We start from the raw sequence: 25,844 nt of genomic DNA on the forward strand, positions 1-25,844 counted from the left end.
GTTATAAGGCAAGCCCTGCCTAAGGCTTAAAGTGGACAGAACTTCATAGTGTGTGTGTGTGTGTGTGTGTGTGTGTGTGTGTGTGTGTGTATGTGAGAGAGAGAGAGAGAGAGGGGACCAGGTGTTGGGGGGGGGCTGTTGATTCCATATGTGCTTTAAACAAATGTGTAACTTAAAAGCACAGTAAATATTTACTTTCTCTGCAATCAAAAGTGTAAGTGCATGTCGGAGGCAATGTGGGGCGGGGGAGGGGGGTGGCAAGGAGCCAAGGTTGCTGCATGAGAGGACATCAGAACCATCCTTCCAATTAGTCACTGTTTTACCTTGTTATGGAAGCCCCGCTAATCTGCTTTGTTAAAATAGTCAAGCCCTTGGTCTGTACTATTTGGATTGTCAAATTTTAAACCTTTGAAATGTTGCTCAGGTTTATCTTCTCTGATGTGCTAGCAAGAACACATGGTTCCATATGAAATTAAGAGAACAGGAAAGGGTGGCTGGAGCACACAGAACCAGAGCAGTTGGGCTCTGATGAGCCAGATCAGTGTGGATATCAAGGGAAAAGTACTTAGCTGTTCTGAATGACCACCTTTCTTCATTAGTGCAAACTGTGATGAATTACTGAGTGACACGCGGGACAAAATAATATATGACACCGAGATAATGAAGAGGATAAACATGCATGTGGAGCAGAAACTCCATCTAATAAATTAATCAGAAATAAATAGGTAGTGATATTTTCAAATAAAAGAAGTACAGTTCTAATGCAAAGTGGTTCTGCAGTGGTTTTTCTGCTCATTGCTCAATTAGGTCCCCAACTACTACTAAAAATCATTTTGTATTAGAATAATTGTATAAGTAGAAACATTATCAAATACCCTTGCTGTTTCCTTAAAGATATTTGGTAGGATTGGATTATTTGTACAATGTTATATTCTGTCAAGAAATTATTGGAGAAAAGCTGTTAAATTTTTAATTTCTGCCAGAACACTTTGGGTGTCAGGAAAATGAACTTTTTAATATCCTGGCAACAGATTAAATAACATCTTTAAATATGGTTTGACATTTATTTGAAAGAATTATGTATTTTTTTCATCTTTTTATTAAATTATGGCTGTCACCACATAAAGATGAAAAGAATGTATTTTTTAAAAGACTGCAAATACAGTAATCAGCCACCAAGTTTGCTCAGTCTATTGAAAAATTTGCTTTTCTCAGCAGGTTGGCTTCTTAATTATCTTATCATTTTAGAGCTCTGCTATGTATTTTGCTTAATGATCTAATCGTATATTTTTATTTTCCCCCAAACAGTGCAGTTGTTGATTATATGTGTTTTTGCCATTTGATAAAGTGGAAGTGGTCGGCAAAGATTACCTTAAATCTTGGCCTCCTGTTCTTCATTTCCTTTGAGATAATCCCTTCACTCATTCTTTCTAACCAGGCCTCTCCATAAGTATGAATAATAACTATTAAACTCATAATAATAACTATTAAACTACTTTTAAGTTTAAAGCACTACACATTACATATTGCCATTTTAACATGGAGTAAGTGGATGGATTTAAATTCTAGAACTTGAGGCTTCAATAAACATGTCTTTCTTTTTTTTTTAAAGATTTTATTTATTTATTTGAGAGAGAGAGAGAATGAGAGACAGAGAGCACGAGAGGGAAGAGGGTCAGAGGGAGAAGCAGACCCCCCGCTGAGCAGGGAGCCCGACGTGGGACTCGATCCCAGGACTCCAGGATCATGACCTGAGCCGAAGGCAGTTGCTTAACCAACTGAGCCACCCAGGCGCCCAATAAACATGTCTTAAGAAGTGATTCTGACAAAAGCTCCTGAAAACAAGCATTATAGGTACCTAAATCATAATGTTGGCTTCTGGTGGACACTTCATTAATAACTAGATGTGAACAGTGTTATATACGATGCAGAAGTTTGGGGAAGAAAGAAGAACTGCATAGTTTCTACATGATTTCCAATAGACTAAGAGTCTCAAAAATGAATTAGGTGCAGTTTTAGAAAAGTTTAAGAGGTTTTTAAAATATTTTGAAGAGTGCAGAAATATATTAAAATAGCATCCTTTAATTACTTAAACTTAAAATAGTCAAGCTACATGGATTGGAAATGATGTACAATGTAGATACTGATTACCAGAGCAAAAATAACCCTCCAGACCATTTTTTTTTTCATTTTATTACAGTTGAAACAATGTTGCATTAGCTTCAGGTGTACAACCTAATGATTCCACAAGTTTATACATTATACTCACTACAAGTGTAGCTCCCATCTGTCAGCTTGCAAGAGTATTACAGTATCATTGACTATATTCTTCATGCTGTGCCTTTTTTTCTGGTGAATTATTCCTTCCGTAACTAGAAGCCAGTATCTGCCACTCCCCTTCACTCATTTTTTCCATCCCCCACCCCCTCTCCTCTGACAACCATCAGTTTGCTCTCTGTATTTATAAGTCTGATTCTTTTTGTTTATTCATTTGTTTTTCAGATGTCATGTATGAGTGAAATCACATGGTATTTGTCTTTCTCTGACTTATTTCACTTAGCGTAATACCCTCTAGGTCCATCCATGGTGTTGCAAATGTCAGGATCTCATCCTGTTTTATGACTGCATAATATTTTCTTTGTGGGTGTGTGTGTGTGTGTGTGTGAGAGAGAGAGAGAGAGAGAGAGAGAGACATCTTCCTTATCCATTTGTTTATTGATGGACACAGGCTGCTTCTATATCTTGGCTATTGTAAATAATGCTGCAATAAATATGGGAATGCATGTACCTTTTTCAAATTCGTGTTTTCACTTCCTTTGGGTAAATATCCAGTAGTGGAATTATTGAATCATAAGGTATTTCTATTTTTTTTTATATTTTGAGGAACCACATACTGTTTTCCATAGTAGTTGTACCAATTTACATTCCCAGCAATAGTATATGAGGGTTCCTTTCCCTCCACATCCTTGACAACAATTGCTATTTCTTGTCTTTTTTATTTTAGCCATTGTGACAAGTATACAGTGATATCTCATTGTGGTTTTAATTTGTATTTCCCTGATATTCTCATTAGTGATGTTAAACATCATTTTATGTGTCTGTTGGCCATCGAACACCATACACAACAATAAACTCAAAATGGATTAAAGACCTCAATGTGAGACCTGAAATCATAAAAACCCTAGAGGATTCTGAGCATAGGCAGAATTTCTCTGATATGGGCCATAGCAACATTTTTCTAGATATGTCTCCTGAGGCAAGGGAAACAAAAGCAAAAATAAGCTATTGGGACTATATCAAAATAAAAAGCTTTTCACAGCAAAAGAAATCATCAACAAACAAAAAGGCAACTTACTGAATGGGAGGAGATATTTGCAAATGATATGTCTGATAAGGGGTTAATATCTAAAATATATACAGAACTTATACAACTTGACACCAAAACAAACAAACAAACACTTTAAAAATGAGCAGATGACCCAAATAGACATTTTTCAGAGAAGACAAACCCTTCAGACCTTTTGATGTCACCTGACCTCTAACTTCTATGAAAATTCATGGCCCTCAGGCCCAAACCTGATCTATAATATAATGTATACTTGCTATGCACTTCTGAGAAAGCTCTTTATTCTTTCATATGTATTTTAGCCTCAAAAACAAACCAGCTACAATATCATAGTTTCACATTTTTCAGTAGTCCTTTTTGTAAATGTATAAATCCATGTCTTTCTAAATAAAGGTCATAATACTATCATCATCTAGCAGAACTAGAGAAAAGCATCTCGGATGTTCATCAGTTTTTGGATCTAGGCACTTAATTAAATCTGTGAGTATCTGTGAGTTTTTCAGTGGCCAGCTGTTGCATCATGTCCCAGACACTCTCAATGTAGGTGAAAAATGCTGATTTAATAGGCACGTGCCTGTTAGTGGTCCTCTGCTCAAAGCCCTATCAAATCTTTCAAGCTATTCCAATGGCAGCTTTATATAAATAGATCATTTGATCTAAACTTCTAGTATTCTAACAGATTTGTTTCACATTAGTTGGTTTCCAACATGCTACTGTTTTTGGAATGAAACAGGATTTGGGAAATAGAAGCCTTGGGTTTAAGGTCTAGTTGTATCATTTCCTGGTTATGTGATAGTAACCTCTTGGCTTGTTCCCACTCTAGCTTCTTAATCTGCAAAATGTTAACACTGTCAGCGCTGTGAGGACTAAAGACCAAGGCTATTCCATTTAACCATCTGCAGACATCAGCTTTTCCTCCTCTAGTGGTATTATTCCCAGTTCACCAAAGTTTCCTTTTGGAAACTTCTGTCCTGGTCCCAAAGTGAACTGCAGCCCTGGGGGCACCGAAAAAGCACAGAATTTCTCTGAAGGGAATAGACCACGTCATTATCATCAGGGCCACTGGCTGGTGACTATTTCAACTCTGCGCCCTAGAACTGAAGTATAGATGTTTCTGTTACTGGGCCTTTTGCCCTTGTCCTGGAACTGGTAGGGAGGAGCACTCTTCTGACTAATGAACAGTCACAATCCCATTGTTAAGAAGTAGGAATTTCAGGGGCACCTGGATGGCTCAGTTGGTTAGGCGTCTGCCTTCGGTTTAGGTCATGATCCCGGGGTCTTGGGATCCAGCCCCATGTCAGGCTCCCTGCTTGGCGGAGAGCCAGCTTCTCCCTCTCCCGCATGCTTGTGTGCTTGCTCTCTCTTTCTCTCGCTCTCTCTCAAATAAATAAATAAAATCCTAAAAAAAAAAAGAGGCAGAGATTTCAGGTCACCCCATTGGGCTACAGATCTGCTTGGAGGCCGTCCACAATAGGCTCAATTCCTCTAGCACCACCCCCTTGCCTTTCCTTAACCTCCCCAAACCTGTCTATCTTGCTGTCATCAGACTATCGAGTTGCCAACTTGTATGAGCCTTAACAACACATAGGATACCATGAAGTTTCCCTGACCCTCCCAACTAAGAGGCATCTTTCACATATCTAAACTCTAGATTCATATCCAGGTTATACCACTTTACAATGCACTTCTTGACTATTTGAATTTCCATAATAGATTTGAAGACACAAATTTTTTCATCCTGTGATGTTTAGGACTATGTTTTAAATATCTTTGACACTGAATAAATAAATGTTGCATAAATGAATCAGAGAATGAACGAATGCATAAATTGTATTGGAAATACTCCTTAAGTACGAATCTCTTCAATAAGAACGAAGAACCATACTGCCTAAAGTTAATTTCTTGGTATATTTTAATTTTCCTGGTTGCATATGACCTTAAAATGTTGGTCTAGTAAAAGCTATTGGAGAGGATGACAGATTCTCTCCAGGATTTGAATTTAAAACATTTTTGACTATAAAATGAAGCCTGAAAAAAGACAGGTTAGGCATCCCTTCTATTAATATGAATAGGAAAAATGGGATACATGCCAAACCATTATTCCAACCAAAAGGTGGGTTCAAGTTAACTCTTAAAATGTCAAATTTTCAAGATGGAAAAAATAAAAACAAATCTTGAGCTTGAGATGCTGCATTCCTATGTAAGACTAAATACTGCAATTAAACAGTGATACCATTAAAGTATTTTACAAATGGTCAATGCTTGTGTAGCAAATGCCAGCTTCTGTGACAACTAATCATTTTATGCATGGCCATTTAAAATATGCACATATCTTAAGATTCAAAATAATATCAAATTATACCAAAATTGTTTATATTTTAATGACTGCCCCTCACAAAAAAGTGACATACAGATATGTTTTCCTTCTTTTTAAAAATTAATTGCTTATTTTCATTGGTCAATGTCACTAAGTAGCTTGGGGATAGGTATCCTCTTTCTAAAGAAGAGAGAGCGTCTTACATTTTAAAACATGTATTCATCATTTTATGTTTAAACATATCCATGTGAAAGAATGTCAGAGCTGTAAGATTATTTTAATATTTTTTATCCAGGTGTCTGTGAAATTATTTTCAGAATCTTAACATGACAGTCATTTACATATTCCACAAGGGACTAACATATTTGGAACTGTCATTGGAATAGGGTGATAAATTAAATTCAGCTGAAACATTAGCCTCTATCCCCTGAAGGAACAAGTTCCAAACTTCATCCCTAAGTGGCTCTATGACTGATACTTCTTTTTCTTTTTGAATTCCACTTTTTAAAAAGCCCTTTCCATTCCCACAACTTTTCTATGTAGTTCTTCAATTGTTACTGAGACTTGCTTTTGTTTTTAATATAAATGTATGGCATAATTACTAAATAAAAAAATAAGAATGATGGTCCTATTAAAGAGTCAATATGAGATAAAAAGCCAATTAAAACCCCAGATGGAAGTGATGCATGAGAGAAAATAGTATAAATGGATAACGGTAATCAGTTGATTGGTTTATAGATCTAAAGTTCCCCACGGGATATTTTAAATCCACATAGTGGCCTAGAATGCTGAATTTTGCATTTGGGAGCTTTTATTGAATGGAAAGATCCTTAGAAGGGTATGTTCCCTCTTGGCTTCACATCCAAGGAAGACTCAAAAGTAAGTTAATTCAGTCAGGGTCTGGAATAAATTGCACACAATAAATTCACTTTAGAAGATCTTGTCAAATAAGCTGGAGGCTGACCCATTACAAAATTCTAAAGATTGGATACAAAGCCATAGTTTTAGGGAAATGGCAGAATTTCAGTGGCTCAATATTTGACAATTTATTTATTGTTCTCTGTAGAACTGTAGTCATTCTGTGTATTTCTGTAGACTTCAGGATGATCCAGCTCCCCTGACTAGCTATGCTTGCAAGGTCTGACAATAGAGAAACATTTGTGATGTGTTATTCCCCTTCTCTGTAAGCTATTCAAAATTAATAACACAGTCTCTCAAGTGTTGTAAAAGAGATCATAATCCATAGATCATTTGCCATCTGTATTCTGGGTCAGAAGTAAGGCAAAATAAAAGAATAAAGGTTAGACAGGGGACAGTCAAAAGACACATAGCTTACATATAGGAGCAAAAAAAATTATATTTTAACAATGAAATACAATACTTCAAGTATGAAGCAAATTGAAGCAGACATCATTAGCTTTGCTTCTTGCTAGTTACAAATATTGAAGTTTTTTATTCGTTTTAATAAAGGTAAAGGAGTTAGGATTTCCTTGTCTATTAAGAAAAACCCTAAACCTTAGTATTAAACCTAACTTCAGCCTCTGTTTTAGTCTGTTCATGCTGCTATGACAAAATACCACAGACTGGGCAGTTTAAACAACAGATAGTTATTTCCTCACTCTCTGGAGACTGGGAAGTCCATGATCAAGGTGCTGGCAAATTCAGTTTCCGGTGATAGCACGCTTCCTGGTTTGCAGATGACTGCCTTCTCTGCACAATCAGGAGGCATAGAGCTCTCTGCTGTCTTTTTCTTTTTTTTTTTAAGATTTTATTTATTTGAGAGAGAGAGAGAGCACGCATGAGAGAGAGCACTAGCAGTGGGAGGGGCAGAGGGAGAGGGAGAAACAGACTTCCCATCGAGTAGGGAGCCCAAGGCGGGACTCAGATTCCAGGACCCTGGGATCATGACCTGAGCCCAAAGCAGACACTTAACCGACAGGTGCCCAGGTGCCCCTCAGCTCTCTTTATCTATAAGGGTTTCAATCCTATTGGATCAGGGCCTGACCTGTATGATCTCATTTAACCTTACTTGCTTCCCCATCTCCAAATATAGCCCCTGGGGGTTGTGGTTCAACATATGACTTTGGAGGGGACACAAACCTTCAGTTCATAACAGCCTCAAAATAAATTATTTTGTTCTGATGTACTTTCTCAATCCTCAGTGTTTATGTATTATCCCTTATACTGCATATTCCTTCAAAAACCAATGTATTTTGTTTCTATTTGTGCATTTGTATTTTGGTGTTCAGTACCTTCATATGAATTTAAACTTTCCTAAACCAGATTTATATTTATTATGAATTATCATGGCTTTTTCTTATCTGCTTCATTTTCTCTTGTACATCATTTTCTATCTTCTACATAAATGGAATGTATCTGCGTAGTACCTTAATTTCTTTTACATGTCTCTAGATTCTCTAAAGGATACACTGGTTTATAGTCATTTGAAACTTGAAATTCTATCTTCATGGAAATAGATATTCAGATATGTTTCCAGAAGACATATCTCGCAGGTTGGTTAAATATTTATTGTCACTGAATATAAATCATAACATTCTGTTGAAGAAATAGAGGAGGTGAGAAGAAATTTTATAGTACATTGGCAAGACTTGGATATCAATCCCAGGCTTGACACTTTGTGGATGTGTGATCTTGGGCTGGTCATTGAGCCCACCCACCAAGTTTCTGTGTCCATTTCACAAAAATATGGACTTTTTATAATAGTTGTCCTATCTATGCATAGAGTTGTTGCAAGGATAAAAGGAAACAATGCATATGAAAAATATACAAAATTTGGTTATTATCCAGGGAAGCAGTTAAGCATAGGAACAGGTTTCATATATTCTTCCTTTTCTTCAAAAGAAATATAAACAAAAGTGCAGAATATGAACTTGTATGCATTCAAAAAATTAAGTATAGCAGGATTCTGTCCCACCTCTAACAGGTGAAATTTCCTCTTATATTTCTAATTTATATTTTACCTATATTTTTACCTAACTTTTAAATTTAGCAACTATGTGCAAAATGTTTAGAACTGATAATTGGATGAATTATTTTTAGTAAAGAGTTCAGTTTTACTTGAACAAATTTAAGGAATATAAGTGACATACTTTTTCATATTATAGTGTCCTTTCTACAATGACATAATATTAGAAATACACCAGAAATCTGCACATTCAAGATCCTCCCTACCCCGTTAAAAAACTCTACAATTTGCAAGAAGAAACCATGCAAATGGTTGCATATTCAACACAATCTAATTGTACAATGAAAGATTTTTCTGAGAAGTTTGCTCACCGACCTACAGATGGCAGAACAATGTAGCAAATGGAAAAGAGGTGTGTTCTCATTGTACTTGCAAAAATCAAAGCAAAGGATTATATCTAAACTACCTTTGTGAGAATTGTATGAGGTCAGAGAAGGGAGAGTCAGGAAAGGGAAAAAAGCCACTACCAGTTACTTCTCTTTTTTGTGAATTTTGTTAGGTAAAATCCAGAGATCTTCTTTGTGTTGAAATATGTTGAGAATAACACTTAGACTGGAAGCTTGGTATTCAGTAAGTGCTATGAGCTGACTTTTCCTAAAATGTGTAAGGGAAGTTGCTTGTGTAAGTGGGCCAAAGGGATTTCACACATGGAACTTATTTGGGTTTTCCCATATTGTAGTCTTTCTACATGGGGAATTTAGATTTCTATGTGACTAAGGATTTGCAGATTTTCTACAGCTTACTGTATTTTAAAGCAGGGAGAAGAAAAAGACAGTATCTTCCTAAATGGAGTTTTGTGGATCTCTTATGTCTTTACATTAACTAGTGCAATTGGTTTAAGACACATTCATTTTGGTGATGTATGCACAAGAAAAGATTTTCTAATTTGCTTCCCACTATTCAGATGGCCCTATAGATTGTGTAAACTCACTTCCATGTATGTTATGGTATGAATTCACAGGGTATTTGAAGGTATTAGTTGAAAATAAAGTGTGTTCTTACAAAGTTTTGTGTAAATTAAAAATGTATTAGTCAAATCAGATAAAAAAGCACAGAGGGTCTGGTATTAAGGCATTATTGCTCTGAGTTCTCTGAAAAAAAAATCAACCTTTTTATGGTATAAAATATTTACCAATATTTTATCTGTTTGGGGGGTGTCTAAGTGACTGAAAGTATGACTCGCCTGTATTTAGTAATTTCTTTCTGGGTGAGAGAGGAGCAAAAACAGTGGAAGTGGATTTAAATGGCCAAAATCAGAACAGGTAGTTTACAGTGACTACAGTCTGAGTCGGGTGTGGGGGAGGAGTGAGGACAGCAAAGGGAGACAAGCTGCAGAGGGTGCCTGGGGGAGAAAGGGAAGTGGATGTTTGCAGCAACAGAACACGTTCCTGTGGTTAGCGAGGGCAAGCCTGCTTCTCAGGCATAACAGCCTCGCACCTGGCAAAATTTTAGCCGGTTGGTTTGTGGAAGCTCTGAGCCCCCAGAAAATGCCATCACCAACCCCTGAGCCCACTGAGTTTCGGTTTCCACGGATTGCAAATACAGTCTACTCTCTTTCAACGTGCAGATGGTAGTAATAGCATCTATCACTTGCATAATAATGTGCAGGTATTTTTAGAAAGTGATTTTCCACAAAGTCACGCTTGTGATCCTGGCAAAGAGGCTCTAGGACTTCAGTACTGAATGAGTTTATCAGGTACCTTTCGAAACCACACTTGACTATCTGGTTGTGGGAAAAGACAAAGGAGAGGCGCAGAAAAGAAAGCGTGTATCATTCATTCATCCTTTGTTCATCGGCGTTCTCTATGTGCCAGGCAATGTGCCGGGACAAAGCAAACATCATCCCTATCCACTTTCATGAAATGCATAGCCTCATACAGCAGAGCAATATTAAGCTAATAAACCCATAATACTCGATTACGAATTGTAGGAAGAGCGGTTAAGTGTTGATCAGGGAAAGCTTCTAAGGAAGCCATATTTCATCTAAGACTTCAGTAGTAATATGTACTCGAATCTACCGTAGGAGGTGCTGTTATCACCCACAGTCATTGTCCATGATCAGCATCCGTATTTTAGAGCGGAAGAAACAAAGTTGCTGAGACCTGGAACGCAAGTCCAGGCGCACGGTTCAGTAAGCAGCGCACCTGAACCAGGTATCCGGGCTTCGATGCGCCGGCTTCACCGCTGCCCACCGCGACCGCGCAGCTGAAGAGGATGACACAGCACTCTCTCAGGGCTCCAGTGCAGAGAAATCTGGAAAGCAATTTCCACCTCCCAGTCTCACATAGGTCGGCTTGACCCTCAAGCTGTACAAGCTACCAGAGTCAGCGTCCCTGCAGGTGATGCTATTGGTTATAAGCTCGGGGACTCTAAGGGCGCACGTTGTCTGAAAATATGCTTACGGGAAGGAGAGGCTCGCTGTAGGTGGCCCCTGAGCCAGAAGTCACCTGAAACCTGGAAATTCTCTTATCCCATTCAGACTGAGCCAGCCTTTATCTCCTTGTGATAGAGACCAAGGACAGTGAGTCAAGAGCGGGGGAAAAATTACTATACTATAGATGACACTTCCTGCGTGTAAGATTTTTTAATTGTGTTCAGCTAGTTAGTGTAATTACACCTAATCACATAATTTCTGTAAATTGGTGAAGTGACATAATTTAAGTGTTTAACAAGAAATGTAGATTAAATAATTATAATGTATAGCTGCAATTTATGGATAATGATGGGCAAATTTTTTAAACTTTGCAAAATAGTGTAATTTGAACCTTCATGAAAATTTCTCACCGTTTCAGTTTCCTATTTCTGACCAAGTGCAACAGCTTTGAAAGCTACCTAATGTAAACTTAGGGGCTTCTCTCTTTCTAGGACATCCTTAATATAGAGTATTCTTAGGAGGCTAATGTGGTTTTAGCCTCTTCCCAGAAATCTAATATGAAATAAACTGCCTCAGAAGGAATTCAGAACTCCAGCTGTTTCTTGAGTAAAATGACCATTCCAATGTCAGAACACTGTAGAAATAAATGGTGACTTTGATCCTGGAGCTCTCATTCAGTTAAGTCAGGCAACACACATTTATCGGGGGCTGTTATGAGTCATGTGTTCTGCCAGCTGAGTGCTGGACATCCTATAGAGAACAAGAGTCTAAGGGAGCCAAGAAAAGAGAGAGGATGCCCCACATTATCTTATCAAGAGAGCAACGAAGATAAGGGTCTTTCAACAGGGAGCTGATGTTGGTGACTTTTATGGGGCTTTGCAGGAGAGTGGTGAATGTCAAAGCCAGAAGGAGTAGCTTGGGAGGCAAGTTAGAGGTGAAAGGGAGAGACCACTTCTTTTAAGAAGTTTCATAGTGAAGTAGAAGAATGAAATCAGATAATTATTGAAAAGAGGTGTAGAGCTTAAGGGAGACTACTGTCCTCCCACACCCTCAATGGGACTGGTTTATTCAAATCCAGTTGGGAAATACAGTAATAGCAAGATTTTATCAAAAACATTCATGCCAGATTTTTCCCTGAACCATTATTTTCATTTATTCACCACTCCAATCCTGTGAGGTATTTGCTACTATTATTTCCACTGTACAGGTAAAGAAACTGAGGTTGAAGAAGTTAAGTATCTTACCCTGGATTGCTCGCTAGTAAGCAACAAGACTATAAAGAGCACCAGGTCTGTCTGACTGAGTCAGCATAAGCAGATTTTCTATAGGTAGAATTAAACATAAAAGGATGACAGCTTATAATCAAAGCTCCAGGTCCCTGGAAGTCTGGAGTAGATGGAGAAGTGGAAAGAGATGACTCAATCATCCAAAGCAGAGCAGCACCATTTTAATAGAAGGGAGAGTTAAAAGTGGAAGTATAGATCCAAGTTGATAGATTCACTGGAAGAAGTCAGTGGTACTTTCATGCAATGGTTTCTATTTCTTTCTAAGTTCAAGGTCCTCTGATGATGGAGCAGAGAGATGAAGGAGCCAAGATTTCAGACTGAGAGGAAAATGGTGCATAGCCTGAACCATTGGGAAAAGAAGAAGGAGCTACTACAGAATTGCATTTGCTTGTTCTCCCTTCAGGACCAAGTATAGGTTATTGACAATGAGTTTAGTACAGATGTACAGACATGATTGCCAAGAGCTGGATGAATACACAGTTGTAGCTTTGCAAAGCAAGTGACAAAGGAGATTAAGGGCACTCGGAGAGCAAGAATACTGACTGGTACAGTGTGGTTATGGTCATAGGTAAACCTTAGACTTTAATCCTGAGAGGAAAGGAAGTGAAGCAAGGAGAGAGCCAATAGATAAGATGGAAGTAGAAGATCCTAAGGACTGGAACTTATAGTGCAATCCATATTTAGATATGTTTGGGAATTGAGTGAGAGAACTGAAACATTCGAGTCTGTAGTTACAGTGAAGAATGGCTGAACTTATTATTTCAGAACTCAGTCAGAATGGAGATTGCCCCCATGTATTAGGAGAGAAGATAGCCCTAAAGGGTTCTATTTCTAAGAATATTTACTCTCATGGCTTCAGAGTTACATCAGTACCACAGTATATTTTCTGCCAATTCCTTAGAAAAGAAGTATACATTCAGGAGATATCCATGCTTATTAAACATGTTAAAACTAAAGTTAAGTTTTCTGACATGTGCTTACCATGAATAGCTGTAAAAAATGTTTTGTATGAGTTTCCGATGTCAGTAAGTTTTTGATAATGAAAGTATTTTATGTAAAAAGAAAAGCAAGTATGGCTAAGAGCCAAAACTGTACAAAAACTGGATTGATTAATCCCTGCTAATTGTGACCATATAATTTAAATTATGACAGAGTACATAATTATCAATGACTTAAAATTGATGTTTTCTAGAATTTAAGCATTCAGCATATTTAAAGTGAACACAAACTCTATTTTTTAACTTCCATTATATTCTAATCCTTCAGAATTTGAACCATGGTCCATGTGCTGAAAATGGCTTCTTGGCAGATGATCACTCAAATGATGATGATTATTTTTATTGTGAACTTGATATTGGGGCTTTCAACTTGTAAGTCAGAGGAAGAAGGGATTGTGAGGGGAAATGTGTCTGTGTGTGCTTACACATGCATAGATGTTCACATGTGGGCATACGCAGGAGTGCATGTGTATGCTTGTAGGCCCTCTGGTATCATTCTCTGCAAAGAATTAGCGGTCATGAATTAATTACACACATCTTATTTATAAATGTAAATAAAAGGTAAAATTTGTTGAGTAACCCAAACCAAGTAACTCTCATTTGTGCCTGAATCATGATGTGTAATCTGAGGATGGTCCACCTAAAAGTAGCTTCAAAAAAGTTATAAAATCATTGATATCAGCAATGAGGAAATGCACAATTATTTTAATTTAAAATAACATTACCACAGTTCCCTACATTTCTTTCTTTCTTTATATGTCATGGTCACATTGACTACAAGGCAAGAAAGGAAAAAAAGGGCCTAACTGAAGAGAGTGTTTTTTTGAAAAGGAAAGAAATTACAGCTGCTTCTGTGTTTCCAAGGCAGACTGAGAAAAGTCATCATCGTTAAGATTGGGGCAAGAGAAGCTGCATGAGTGGCCTTATTCATGGCTCTGTGTTTCACATAACCATATTGTTTCCTCTGAGTGGCTGAGAAAAAGAATGGCTCTCCCCTTTTCTGATAGCTCATTTGGAACATATAAAAGCCTTCCTCATCAGGTTGAGAAAATTACATCACTGATAAGTCAACCTTCTGTACCCTTTTGGATCCTAGTCTCTAGATAGAAAATGTGGCATTTTTTAGACATTAAAACTATTTTGGATTCTTTTGAATTCCTCTAAGAGCAACTGGATCTGATGCAATATGGTTTTTTCCCCTTATCTCCTGGGCTATGAAAAGCTCTTTCATCATCATGGCATTCGAGTTGGCCAAGTCCCTGGAATAGGTCAGAAAAAGCTCCTACGGAGGTTTTTATATTACAGCATTGTTAGCTAAATTAATCCTTTTGCCTAGATTTTCTTCACTGAACAGAAATTTTGTAAAGTTAATTGGAGTCTCAGGAAGAGAACGAACAAAAGGCAGAACTTCAGTGGGGTCAAACAGGCTTATTATCTCAAAACCAAAAAGATGAATTATAAGGGAGGATACTTGGCTTTTAACACAATTAAAGCCTGAGAGGAAACTTAATTTCATCTAGTCCATTCTTTTTTCCTCATGGTAAGAGAGTTCATGAACATTTCTAGAGGGATACATTTTTATCTATTACTCAGGATCTGCAGTGAGAGAAATTATATAGCTTTTCATGAAGTCTCAGGGTTTCAAGTTTTTTGCTCGGTAACTTCTCTTCTCCAGCTTAAATATCATGTTTGAAATTCTACCAGATTTTTGTCTAGTCTCTCCCAGACAAAAAACAAGTTGTCATTTTTATTGTGAATTATTAGCCATCTTATTTATCATAACCTTAAGCACACTCTTGACACTGAAAACATACTTCATTCTACTGTTTTTAAAAACTGATAACCCTTTCTCCATATAAGGTCTTGTTTATCCATTAAAACTCCCTTCTTATGTATTTCATTTATTGATTGTCTATGTCTTAGATACACATAACTCCTCATTCCTTGCTAAATTGTTAAATATTAGACTTTTAGTGCAAATATTACATGTTTGTCTCATTATACACTGAACTAAATCTCTTGAGGAAGTAAAATTACATTTTAAAATTCATACCTATATATGTGTGTGTGTGTATGGTATATGTGTATATGATATCGTGTGTGTGTGTGTATGTGTGTGTGTGTGTTTGATACAGCTTTGTATCATTGGCACCCTCTACCCTCTACTGAACTTGATCAGAAAGGATAATCTGTTAACTAGAGGGGAAAAAAAAAAAAAAAGGTAATCTGTGAACTGGTTTTGCCACTAGATGGCACTGATCTGCCTTTGGAAGCTGCTAAGGACATTTGCCTAATTGAGAACAATTATTTTTTTTAATCAAAAACTGTATCACCTTTCTTAACCAGTAAGCTTTTAAGTTTGCAATGAGTTTTAGTATTCACAAATATCTGATATTGTTTAGAGCAACCATAAAAAGTTAAGAGATCAAACAACTAATGAGTACTGCTCTTTTCTATACTAATATTTTTAATCCCTCCAACTTTATAGTATATACAGAAAAAGTAGAGTTCAACATTGAATCTAAACATTTTCAGCCTTGCCAGTCTTGATTAATATCTTCTAAAAAGGTAGCTATTCCTTTCTCCTGACTTAAAGCAACTAGAGTTTTTGGTTCAATCGGGATTACTTTTTAGGAAGTTGATTTTTATCTAACACAAAGATGCATAACAAGAAAATGCTGTTATTTTTAAAAGACATTTTATTCCCTTCAAATTAAGATTCACTGTAAAGTATATCAAGAGAAATATTGGATATTTCCAATATTTTTGTCTCGCTTCAACTTTAATTGGCCCTCATGTGGAATAATGAAGGCTGGCAAATACGATATATCAAATTAGCTTAGGATATGACATCCATTAGATACCACAATGCTTCAGACTAAAGAAAGAATCTACATCAAGGTTCTAAACCCTGGAAGTGTGCATCAAAATTACCTGTGGCGCTTCTTAAAAGGAGAGAAACACAATCTCCACCACAGGTCTATTTATTCAATCAGAAACTGTTGGTTGGGTGCATGGTCATCTGTAGTGGTTAAAGGCTTTAAAGACTGCTCTGGGATGCAAACAGAGATAAGAACTACTGGTCTTCAAAGAGGAGGTTTGATTCAAGAGCATCATCTTATTTAAATATCCTGCACCATGGCTTAACACTCTGGAATCTGGAGCCAGCTTGCTCCCAGCATTTCTACTCCTTATCTCTGTGACCTAAAGCAAGTTCCTTATGGTGCTATGCTTCAGGCTTCTTGATGATTATAATGATGACAGTAAGAATATCCATGTTATATGAGGTCATCCTGAAGAATAATAGATCTAATCTATGTAAAATGATAGAAACTTAGTCCTCAATAGGGGAAAGCTATTATTATTATTATTATTATTATTATAATTAGTACTGTTGCAGACATATAGCTCTATTGTTGATAAGCTGTAAGTTTGTATAAATTTATTTTTGCTACTTTTTTTATTTTATTTATTTTTGCTATATTTTTATTTGTACTTTGGGTGAGAGTCACATGGATTAAAGTCCAAAGAGACAAGGTTGGGGAAAGTAAGGTAATGATTTTAAAAGCACATAAAATCTTTATAAATTATTTCACATGCTTCTGGAGTCAATAGAAAATTGGTCACAGAAAATTCATTTATGGATAGTCAAGAATCGATTTCATGTCTTTTTCTTTTTTTTATTGTCATTTAAGATTTGCTCAGAACTCCCATTTATAAAAGTTTAAAAAAGTAAATGTATTTCATGTATAAAGGATTTATATTCTCGGGGCACCTGGGTGGCTCAGTTGGTTAAGCGACTGCCTTCGGCTCAGGTCATGATCCTGGAGTCCCGGGATCGAGTCCCACATCGGGCTCCCTGCTCGGCGGGGAGCCTGCTTCTCCCTCTGACCCTCCCCCCTCTCATGTACTCTCTCTCTCTCTCTCTCATTCTCGTTCTCTCAAATAAATAAATAAATCTTTAAAAAAAATAAATAAATAAAGGATTTATATTCTCATACGATCATCAAGACATTAGGCCAATATCATGTAATTAAGACATAACTAAACTCTTCTTAAAAGAGGAATTTAGGAATTAACACTTACTGAAACCTGAAGGTGGGAATGTTTGGATTCCATCCCGAACTTTTTGAGAGCACATACATTACAATATCTCATACTATTGTCTTGGGTGTCACCATCATAAATGGAATCCAAAGAGTATTCCACAATTTGCCTGAAATTATTTTTATTTTTTTAATCTGGTGACTAAAGTTTCCCTCTTCCTTCAGGCTCAGCTCAAGTATCACCAACTCCAGAAATCCTCAGTGGGCCCCCAATCCATTTACTCTGAAGGCCATCACTCCCACCATTTGTAGGTATCTTAGGGTATCCTACTTTATAGTGCTATTTAAGATCGTTATATAGAGCTGCCACATCCCAGGCAGATTGTACATATTAAGAACAAAAAGCCATGACTGATATAACTTGGTATTTCCAGCCCCAGTATAATGTGCTTTTTGATAAAAAATTACCATGTTGATAGAAATTTTTTAGGCTAAATGGTGATGGGTATTAAAGAGGGCACTTGGTGTGATGAGCACTGGGTGTTGTATGTAAGTGATGAATCACTAAATTCTACTCCTGAAACCAATATTATACTATACATTGACTAACTACAATGTAAATAAAAAATTGCCACACACACACACACACACAAAATTTTTAGGATCTTCTTATAACCCTACATAAGTTTATATTAATAAAACTGGCAAATTCTAGATTATTAAAAAAATAACTGAGGCTTAGATAATCATTTTCATAGTTTACTTGATATGTTGGGCAAAAAGTGAGTAAATCTGGCATTCAGAATGAAACAAAATTTGAACCATCAGGATCATGGATATTTGATAATTGGAACCCTTGAAATAAGGTCAACATTAACCACCAATCCAGTAATAACAAAGATATTTTGGAAACAGTTCACATGCAGACAGAAAATGAACCAACTTCAGTTTATGTATATGTATGTATTTGTAGCTATATAATTTTAATGATTGACTATATATTTTCTGTGAATGTTGACATTACATGTGATATGGTGTCATATATCAAATATGGTTCCCTCTTTGTTTGGAAGTTTAACCAGTTATTGAAATTTTAAAAAGATTTATTTATTTATTTGAGAGAGAGCGAGAGCAAGCTGTGGCAGGGGGGTGCAGAGGGAGAGGGAGAGAGAGAATCTCAAGCAGACTCCCAGCTGAGCAAGGAACCCAACATGGGGCTTGATCTCACAACCCTAAGATCATGACCTGAGCTGAAATCAGGAGTGGGACGCTTAACCAACTGAGCCACCCAGGCACCTCTAACCAGTTATTGAATTAAGTAGCTTTTTTTAAACCGTGTACAACCAAATGCATTTCTTGATATTTATTTTCCAGAATTGAGGCATTTTTAAAATGCAGAAAGAAAATAGAAAGGCTTATTTTGATTTTACAAATTATAGGAGCCAAGTATGTTTTGGATATTTATCAAGGAGTTAATTGAGTGATTCATTTGCTGTTTCATTGTTACATTGTTATAGCATGTTGATGTGTGATTTAGTTTCCATTAAGTGTTGCTAGAAGATTAATCTAGTTTAAGATGCTGACTAGGCAAGCAAAATGTTTGCTCACTGCAAGCATTTTTATAATTAACTTAGCAGCACAGATAAATAAAGAGGTAATCTTATAGTAACACAGAGGACATGATATGACTGGTGTCTGAAGAAATACATCTTAAATAGTGATTCATTGATATATATAAATGGATTTTTGTAGGGGGAAGAAAGGGCTCTAGCTTGATGTTTAATGATGACATGTCAAAACTTGCAGTATTTTTCAATTTACATGGCCAAAAAAAGGTTGAAGGCAATAAAATACATGTTAAATAGTGCAATACATTACTGATTTATAATGGCAAATGTGTGAGTGGGTGTATTATTATAAAATCATTTGTGCCTTTCCATATGCAGGAAGACCACTATTCCATCCTAAAAATTATAGATCAGGTTTAAGAAAAGAAGATATTTTATTTAAATTCCTACCTTTCTGAAGTTTGTCTCCTTTTTTGAAGTGGAAACTAGGTCTCAAATCTGCAAGTACTGTTAAATGTGTAGTGAGACTTCTATCATGGGAAACTATAAGTAAAGCACACCCAGACACACCTTGGATTCCAATTTATGTGTTGAAATCCCGAGATAGATTTCCAGAAACAAAAAATATTATCTGGAGAATCAGCAAAGTAAGCAAATGACCCTCTTGGGATATCGGTCTTCTGAAACCAGATGCAAAGCGGAGAGAGATTGTAGTCAAGTAGAATCTTTTCTCTGACCTTTGCTTATTCCTTTGGACCCCTGATGACTATGCCTACTCCCGAATTATACTTCATTTTCCTGTACCAATAATAATAGTTGGCACTTATATAGTGCTTGGTTTGGGCCAAACGCTATTCTTAGTGTTTTACAGCTATTAGAACACTTAACTTTATAAGGTCCACATGGGTGGTATTATTTTCACAGTCACATTTTACAGATAGACAAACTGAGGCAAAGTGAATAACCAATATGATGAAGATCACATAGCTGTGTAAGTGATAAAGCCAGAATTCAAACAAAGGAAGTCTGTTCTCGAGACTGCTCAAAACCAATATTTGAAACCACCAAAACACACCAGCAAACAGATCCTAATCTTATTTATATTCTGTGAATGCAAAGAAACCAAAAAAGTTTGTATACAGAATGCTATCTCCTCCTTTTAATTTCATGTTTTATTCCTTGCTTGCATTGATCTAAAAATGAAATTTGAGTCCATTTATTCAGCTTCAGAAAATCAGGAACCAGATCTCATATTTTATATGTACAGAAATGCCTTCTGGCTCCACAACCAGAGGAGGTTAGTGCTAGATGTTAGCAATTACACTTAAATGAGACTTGTTCCAAACAAAGTCACAATTAAGGAATCTGATTTGGCAAAGTGTCGCGTTTTTAGAAGTCTTGTATTCTCTCCAAACCACCTTGTCCTCGGGGAATCCATTACCTTACAAGTAGGCTTGTGGCAGGTCGAATTCAAATTGGTATTTTGACTGTGTAAATGTAGCCTCTCAGTAGTTGCGATTTTCAGTTGGGTAAATACTTTAGATAAACAGCTTCATTATTTTTTCTGTATAACTGAGGATAATTGTATAAATTATAACTAAATTCTGTATAAACTATGATCTCCTTGTAATTACCTCAATTAATGTTTTTAATTGACATAATGATTCACTTTTTAGCTTAATACCTGAGGCATTTCCATTAACTCTCTGCCGTGAAATATATATTGCAATTGCTCGTGGTGTCCCACAGACTTGTTTGCCGCTTAAGTAGATATAGAAGCCTCTTGACTTACAAACTGGTGGGTTCTAAAAGGTTATTGTCCTCCCTTTATAAGCCCAAAGTAACATCATTTAAGTGTGTACTTTCACTACCTGTTAGAGACAAGAAAAAAAAGACAAATAGTAGAACGTGTGTTATTCTGTAGGTTAAAGAATTTTCTTAAACTTTGAACGTAAAATTCCTCATTCGTTCTATGTAGTGTTCTGATCTTATATTGAGGATCATGAAGACAAACTCCTCCAGAAGCAGGTATAAAAGGGAAAAATTAATGAAACTAGAAGTTTAACAGATCCACCACCATATCATGGCTTCCTGATTGCCCAGCTCATGTGAATACATGAGAAAAGAAATCAGTTCCTTTTGGCCAAAATTGAAAGTACCTAGGAACAAAGAATCCTTTGTATTAATCCAGAAAAAAAAAATGGTCTGAAGACAGAGTGCAGATAGAGGAGTCTTAAAAAATTCTATTACTCAGAGAAACTCTAGTTTTCTGGTTGGTCTGAGGCAACTGCCCTGAATGCCCTGAAACTCTCTTCTGGTCATTGATTTCCTTTACAAACGGAAAGACAAACCTACAGACTAGCACATTGACTAGGAAATGTCAGAATTAGAAAAAATAGAGGCAAATTCAGATATTGGTATATACAAGGACACAAATGACACAGTAGGAACAGTGACATGAGAGGTTAAAAAGTTGGGTGATACTGAGTCATGAGCCTCCCTAGACATCTACAGTGGAAAATATGTTATTTTCCTTGGGTGAATTCTGTCCTGTCAACATTCTGTTATCTTGAGTCTTTTATATTCCTAAGAAGGACTAAACCCCAAGGAGAATACATTTATGGTTGAAAAGCCCATGCTAAAAATAAAGTGAGTAGTAAGAGGAGGATGTTTGCACTTTCATAAAAGCATCTAATTCTTTTCAAAAAGATGTTAGGTCTTTGTATTAACACCTACTCTGTTAATGAATCGTGTCTAACAATGGTTTAAATCTGAGATCAAAAGATTAATTTTGTGAGCATTTCTTCTGAGATGATAAACAACATCTTCTACCCATTAAATAAAAATTTAAATACTGTGGATGTTGTATGAATGGGAAATGGATTTTCTGAGTTCTTAGATTTAAAGTGTAGAACTGAACCTTGGTAATACTACTCTGATGGGCAGTATTTTTGGAAATGCTATTTGTGGGTAGTGTTTTTGAAAGTAAAATACATTTATGAAAATGGTGATTCCATTCACTCACATGCTTTCCACTGCGATCTATATGCCAATGACTCCAAAATCCACTCTGTTGCAGTGGTGTCCATTACCTGTTGGAGTAGATGACTCATGAGTTGTGGCAAATGCGTCAAAATAGGCTAGGAAATAAGAAGCGGGACTGATGACAAAGGTATAAAGGGTGGAATGATTGGAAACCTTGAATTGTTATTGTGCCAGTCAACATATTTAAGTGATGTAAGCCAGCATACTCAGTTGTATAATTGCAGAGCAGAGATGGGGGATTTAGCACTGATCTAATGTGGGGATGCTACTAGGCAGCTCCAGTGGAATGACAGAGGTGCAGAGTAATCAAGGATACTGGTATGAGAGCAGTGCAGATGGTAGATCAGGCCTTTGGAAGGCAGAGGAACAGGAAGGAGCAGGAGGAAGTTGACTGAGATAAGATGAAAAGGCAAGAGCCTGGATATCTGGATGAGATCAAGTGGCGGTACAGGGTGAAAGAAAGAATGAGGAAAATGAGAAGTTCGAACTATTCCCCCTCATTCTCCTTGCCATATAAACTGTGGTGAGGATCAAGTCTGATTGTACCTCTAAAAGTTTAGAGAAGTCCCTGGCACGTGGTCAGTACTCAGTCCATTCTCTCCACTAGTGGTGATGGTTTTAGTAGTAGTAGTGATAGCAATCGTGATATTTTACCGCCTTTCCTAGACTATGGCAATAACTTATTTTTTCTTCCTTTGGAACCTAACTTCTGGTGCATGCCCCACACTGCCACCATAACCCTCTCCCTAAAACCTTTCTGAGCTAACTATTAACTTCCTGTTGACTGGATAAATCAGAATTATTTAACCAGGTATAAAAGAACCGTCTGCCTTTACCCTAGCCTTTCTATGTCCACACACTTGAGTTGAGGGATTAAGCAGGTAAAAGATCATTAGATACAACCATATTGTGTTTCCCATCACTTCATAACAGAGTAAGCAATCACATGACTACTCCAAGTCTGGTTTCTCAGATTGGAAATCATTTTGTGTGCCTGTGTGCATTTATGTGTGGTGTGTATGCTTGCATATTCTTCTCTGTGAAATTAATTCTTTCAGATTCAGCTAGTCGGAATTAATTTCTCTTCCTCTTTATGTCTACTTTAATCATACATCTACTATAGCATTTCTCCTAGAACTTAGCAATTTGGCTGTCTCTCCCACTAAATCCTTAACAATTTATCTCAAGGACTCAGAACAGTACTTCATATCTAGTATCACCTAGCTAAATGTTTGGAGAATAGTGAATGCTACAGTCTGAACATAAAGAAAATAACACATTCAGTTAGCTAGATTATCTCAGTGTACTTTTGCTCTGGTCTCACACTTTTTTTTCTCATACTTTTGTTATAGATGGAGACTTAGGAAAATAGTTTGTTAGTTAAGCAAACTGCATACTTATGTTATTCAGTGGTACAAGTTGAAAAGGTAATATTGATTCTTAACTCTTTCTACATAGTACAGTATCAGTAGATTGACTAATTTAGAAATAGCTTCAGTTCTCTTCAATCTGTGTGATAGTTATGTTCTGTGTATTCAAATTTAAATGTGTGAAATTAATCTGTCAAATTTATAATCAATGAGCATCCATAAACCTTTTTAGTTGATGAATTACATGGTAAAGGCAAGAGAACAGAAAAGGGAAATGTAATTTGTCTAGACATTGTGCAGAATTTTTTTCCTCTATGACTTTCTGGCATGGTTTAAGTATTAAAGGAAAGTAAACCTAACAGTTTAATGGCATACTTCCATTTCTGGTGAGCAGTCCTGCAATTCAAAAGGAAGAAATGCAGCAAAAGGAAGATCTAGCAGGAGGATGCTCCATTCAAAATCACCTTGTCAGGATTTTTGTGTAATGGAATTAACTCGGCAGGGGCAGAGGAATGCTTAAAATGGCAGCTAGCTTCTCCTTGTTGCAAAGACATATGTCTTGATTTGTAATTACTAGAAAAACAGGTTACACATACTGTACTTTAAATGATTTTCCCAGAAATGGGAACTAGTACAGACATGTATGCAAAGGGCACACCACACTCTCCTTTTAATTTCCCACAAGTTTTGTTTGTTTTTTGTTTGGTTGTTTTTGTTTTTTTGTTTTTTGTTTTTGTGGGGTTTTTTTGTAAATCAGAACCCTTTAATTAGAAATAATCACTGGATAGTTAGCTTTTATATAGCTTTGTTGAAAGAACAAAGTCATTGAAAAAACAAAGTCAAGATGTAAAAATAGACCTCATCTTCAAACAGCTGAATTGAACAGGAATGAAATGAATACTCACCAAAAATCATATATGGAAAGAATTATAAGAAATGTTATCCTAAAATAATTGGGAACTTAAAGGAACCAAAAACTTGATTTCGTAAAAGTAAAATCTCTTTTTGACCTTCACTTTACCATTATTCAAAATCAAACAAACAAATTAAAAACAGCAACAACAAAAAGGATTTTGCTTAATGTGAAGAGCGTAGCCAGAAATCTATGGGCTGCTTAATTACTATCCACTATATAGGCGATTTAAATTTGAATGAGATTTTGACATTTAAAAGAATATCAATTTATACACTTGATCTTTCATTTTTTTTAATTTTTAATTTTTTTTAACAAAAGGGTCTTTATATGAAAAAAGCCAAAGGGGCTTCTGGGGCGACAGGACAGGCAGGCCAGCTTCTCAGGGCTCAGGGACATTTGGGCAGATGCGATGAGTCCTCTGTGTCAACCTGGGCTGTTTCTGGGAGAGGTGGCACGGCTCAAAGACGGGATAAGCTTCAGGGGCCTCAGCCTCCAGGAGTTCTGGAACAGGCTCCTCCTTGGACAGCACTGAGAGTTCATCACTGCTGCCTGCAGTTTTGCCCCCAGGATCTCTCTCTTGGCCCAGCCTCGGGGGCTGAGAACCCTGTGGGACCTCTGCCAGTGGTCCCACAGGTGACACAGGGTGGCTGGGCAGGGGGTGCCTCCAGGGCTGGGCTCAGTGCACTTCTGCAGGGAGCCTTCCGAATGGAAACTCTGGTTACTGTTCTCATCATTGAGATCTGGCAGGATGAGGAGGCCACCCCCTTGGGGACTGGCACCCATGCCCTGCCACTCCAGGCCTCAGTATCTCTCGGCCCTGCCACTTCCCCTTTGTCGCTCCTCCTCCTGGGGTCCACCACTGGCACCTTGAACATAAATGAACGGAAGTGTCGCCCACAGTCACCCAGTGCTTCTCCCATCTCCAGACCTTCTCGATGGTCTCCATCAGCTGCTTGATGTCATCCTTGGCCAGGCTCTGGGTCACGGCTCAAAAGCCCACCTGGCCATGCTGTAGGGGCAGGGGCCAGGGCTGGTCCACCTCCAGTGCCTCGGACTCAGGCTCGGTGATAGGCCCGGGCACCACTCTCTCAGCCTGCTGTCCCTCCTGCTGTTGGCCCAGCCCTCCCTTTATAGCTGATCTTTTTAAAGTAAACCACTCCATAAAGTTCAGTGATCATTTTTTTTTAATTTTATTATATTATGTAAATCACCATACATCATTAATTTTTGATGTAGTGTTCCATGATTCATTGTTGGTGTATAACACCCAGTGCTCCACTCAATACATGCCCTCTTTAATACCCATCACCAGGCTAACCATCCCCCACCCCCCTCCCCTCTAGAACACTCAGTTTGTTTCTCAGAGTCCATAGTCTCTCATGGATCGTCTCCCCCTCCAATTTCCCCCCCTTCATTTTTCCCTTCCTACTATCGTCTTTTTTTTAAGATATAATGTATTATTTGTTTGAGAGGTACAGGTCTGTGATTGAACAGTCTTACACAATTCACAGCACTCACCATAGCACACGCTCTCCCCAGTGTCTGTCACCCATCCACCCCATCCCTCCCACCCCCCAGCACTCTAGCAATCC

At 37.2% G+C, this 25,844-nt stretch overlaps 1 protein-coding gene and 1 pseudogene across 1 annotated transcript in view; one reads left to right on the forward strand and one right to left on the reverse strand.

Annotated features, from left to right (window-relative positions):
• The window catches only part of ROBO1 (roundabout guidance receptor 1), a 1,116,478-nt gene that overhangs the window by 379,185 nt on the left and 711,449 nt on the right, over positions 1–25,844 (forward strand). The window lies entirely within an intron of this gene.
• The window catches only part of LOC102746014 (B-cell CLL/lymphoma 7 protein family member C pseudogene), a 35,594-nt pseudogene continuing 34,388 nt past the window's right edge, over positions 24,639–25,844 (reverse strand).

Source organism: Leptonychotes weddellii, chromosome 1 (assembly GCF_054177405.1).
Source record: "Leptonychotes weddellii isolate Sample4059 chromosome 1, ASM5417740v2, whole genome shotgun sequence".
Lineage (NCBI taxonomy): Eukaryota > Metazoa > Chordata > Mammalia > Carnivora > Phocidae > Leptonychotes > Leptonychotes weddellii.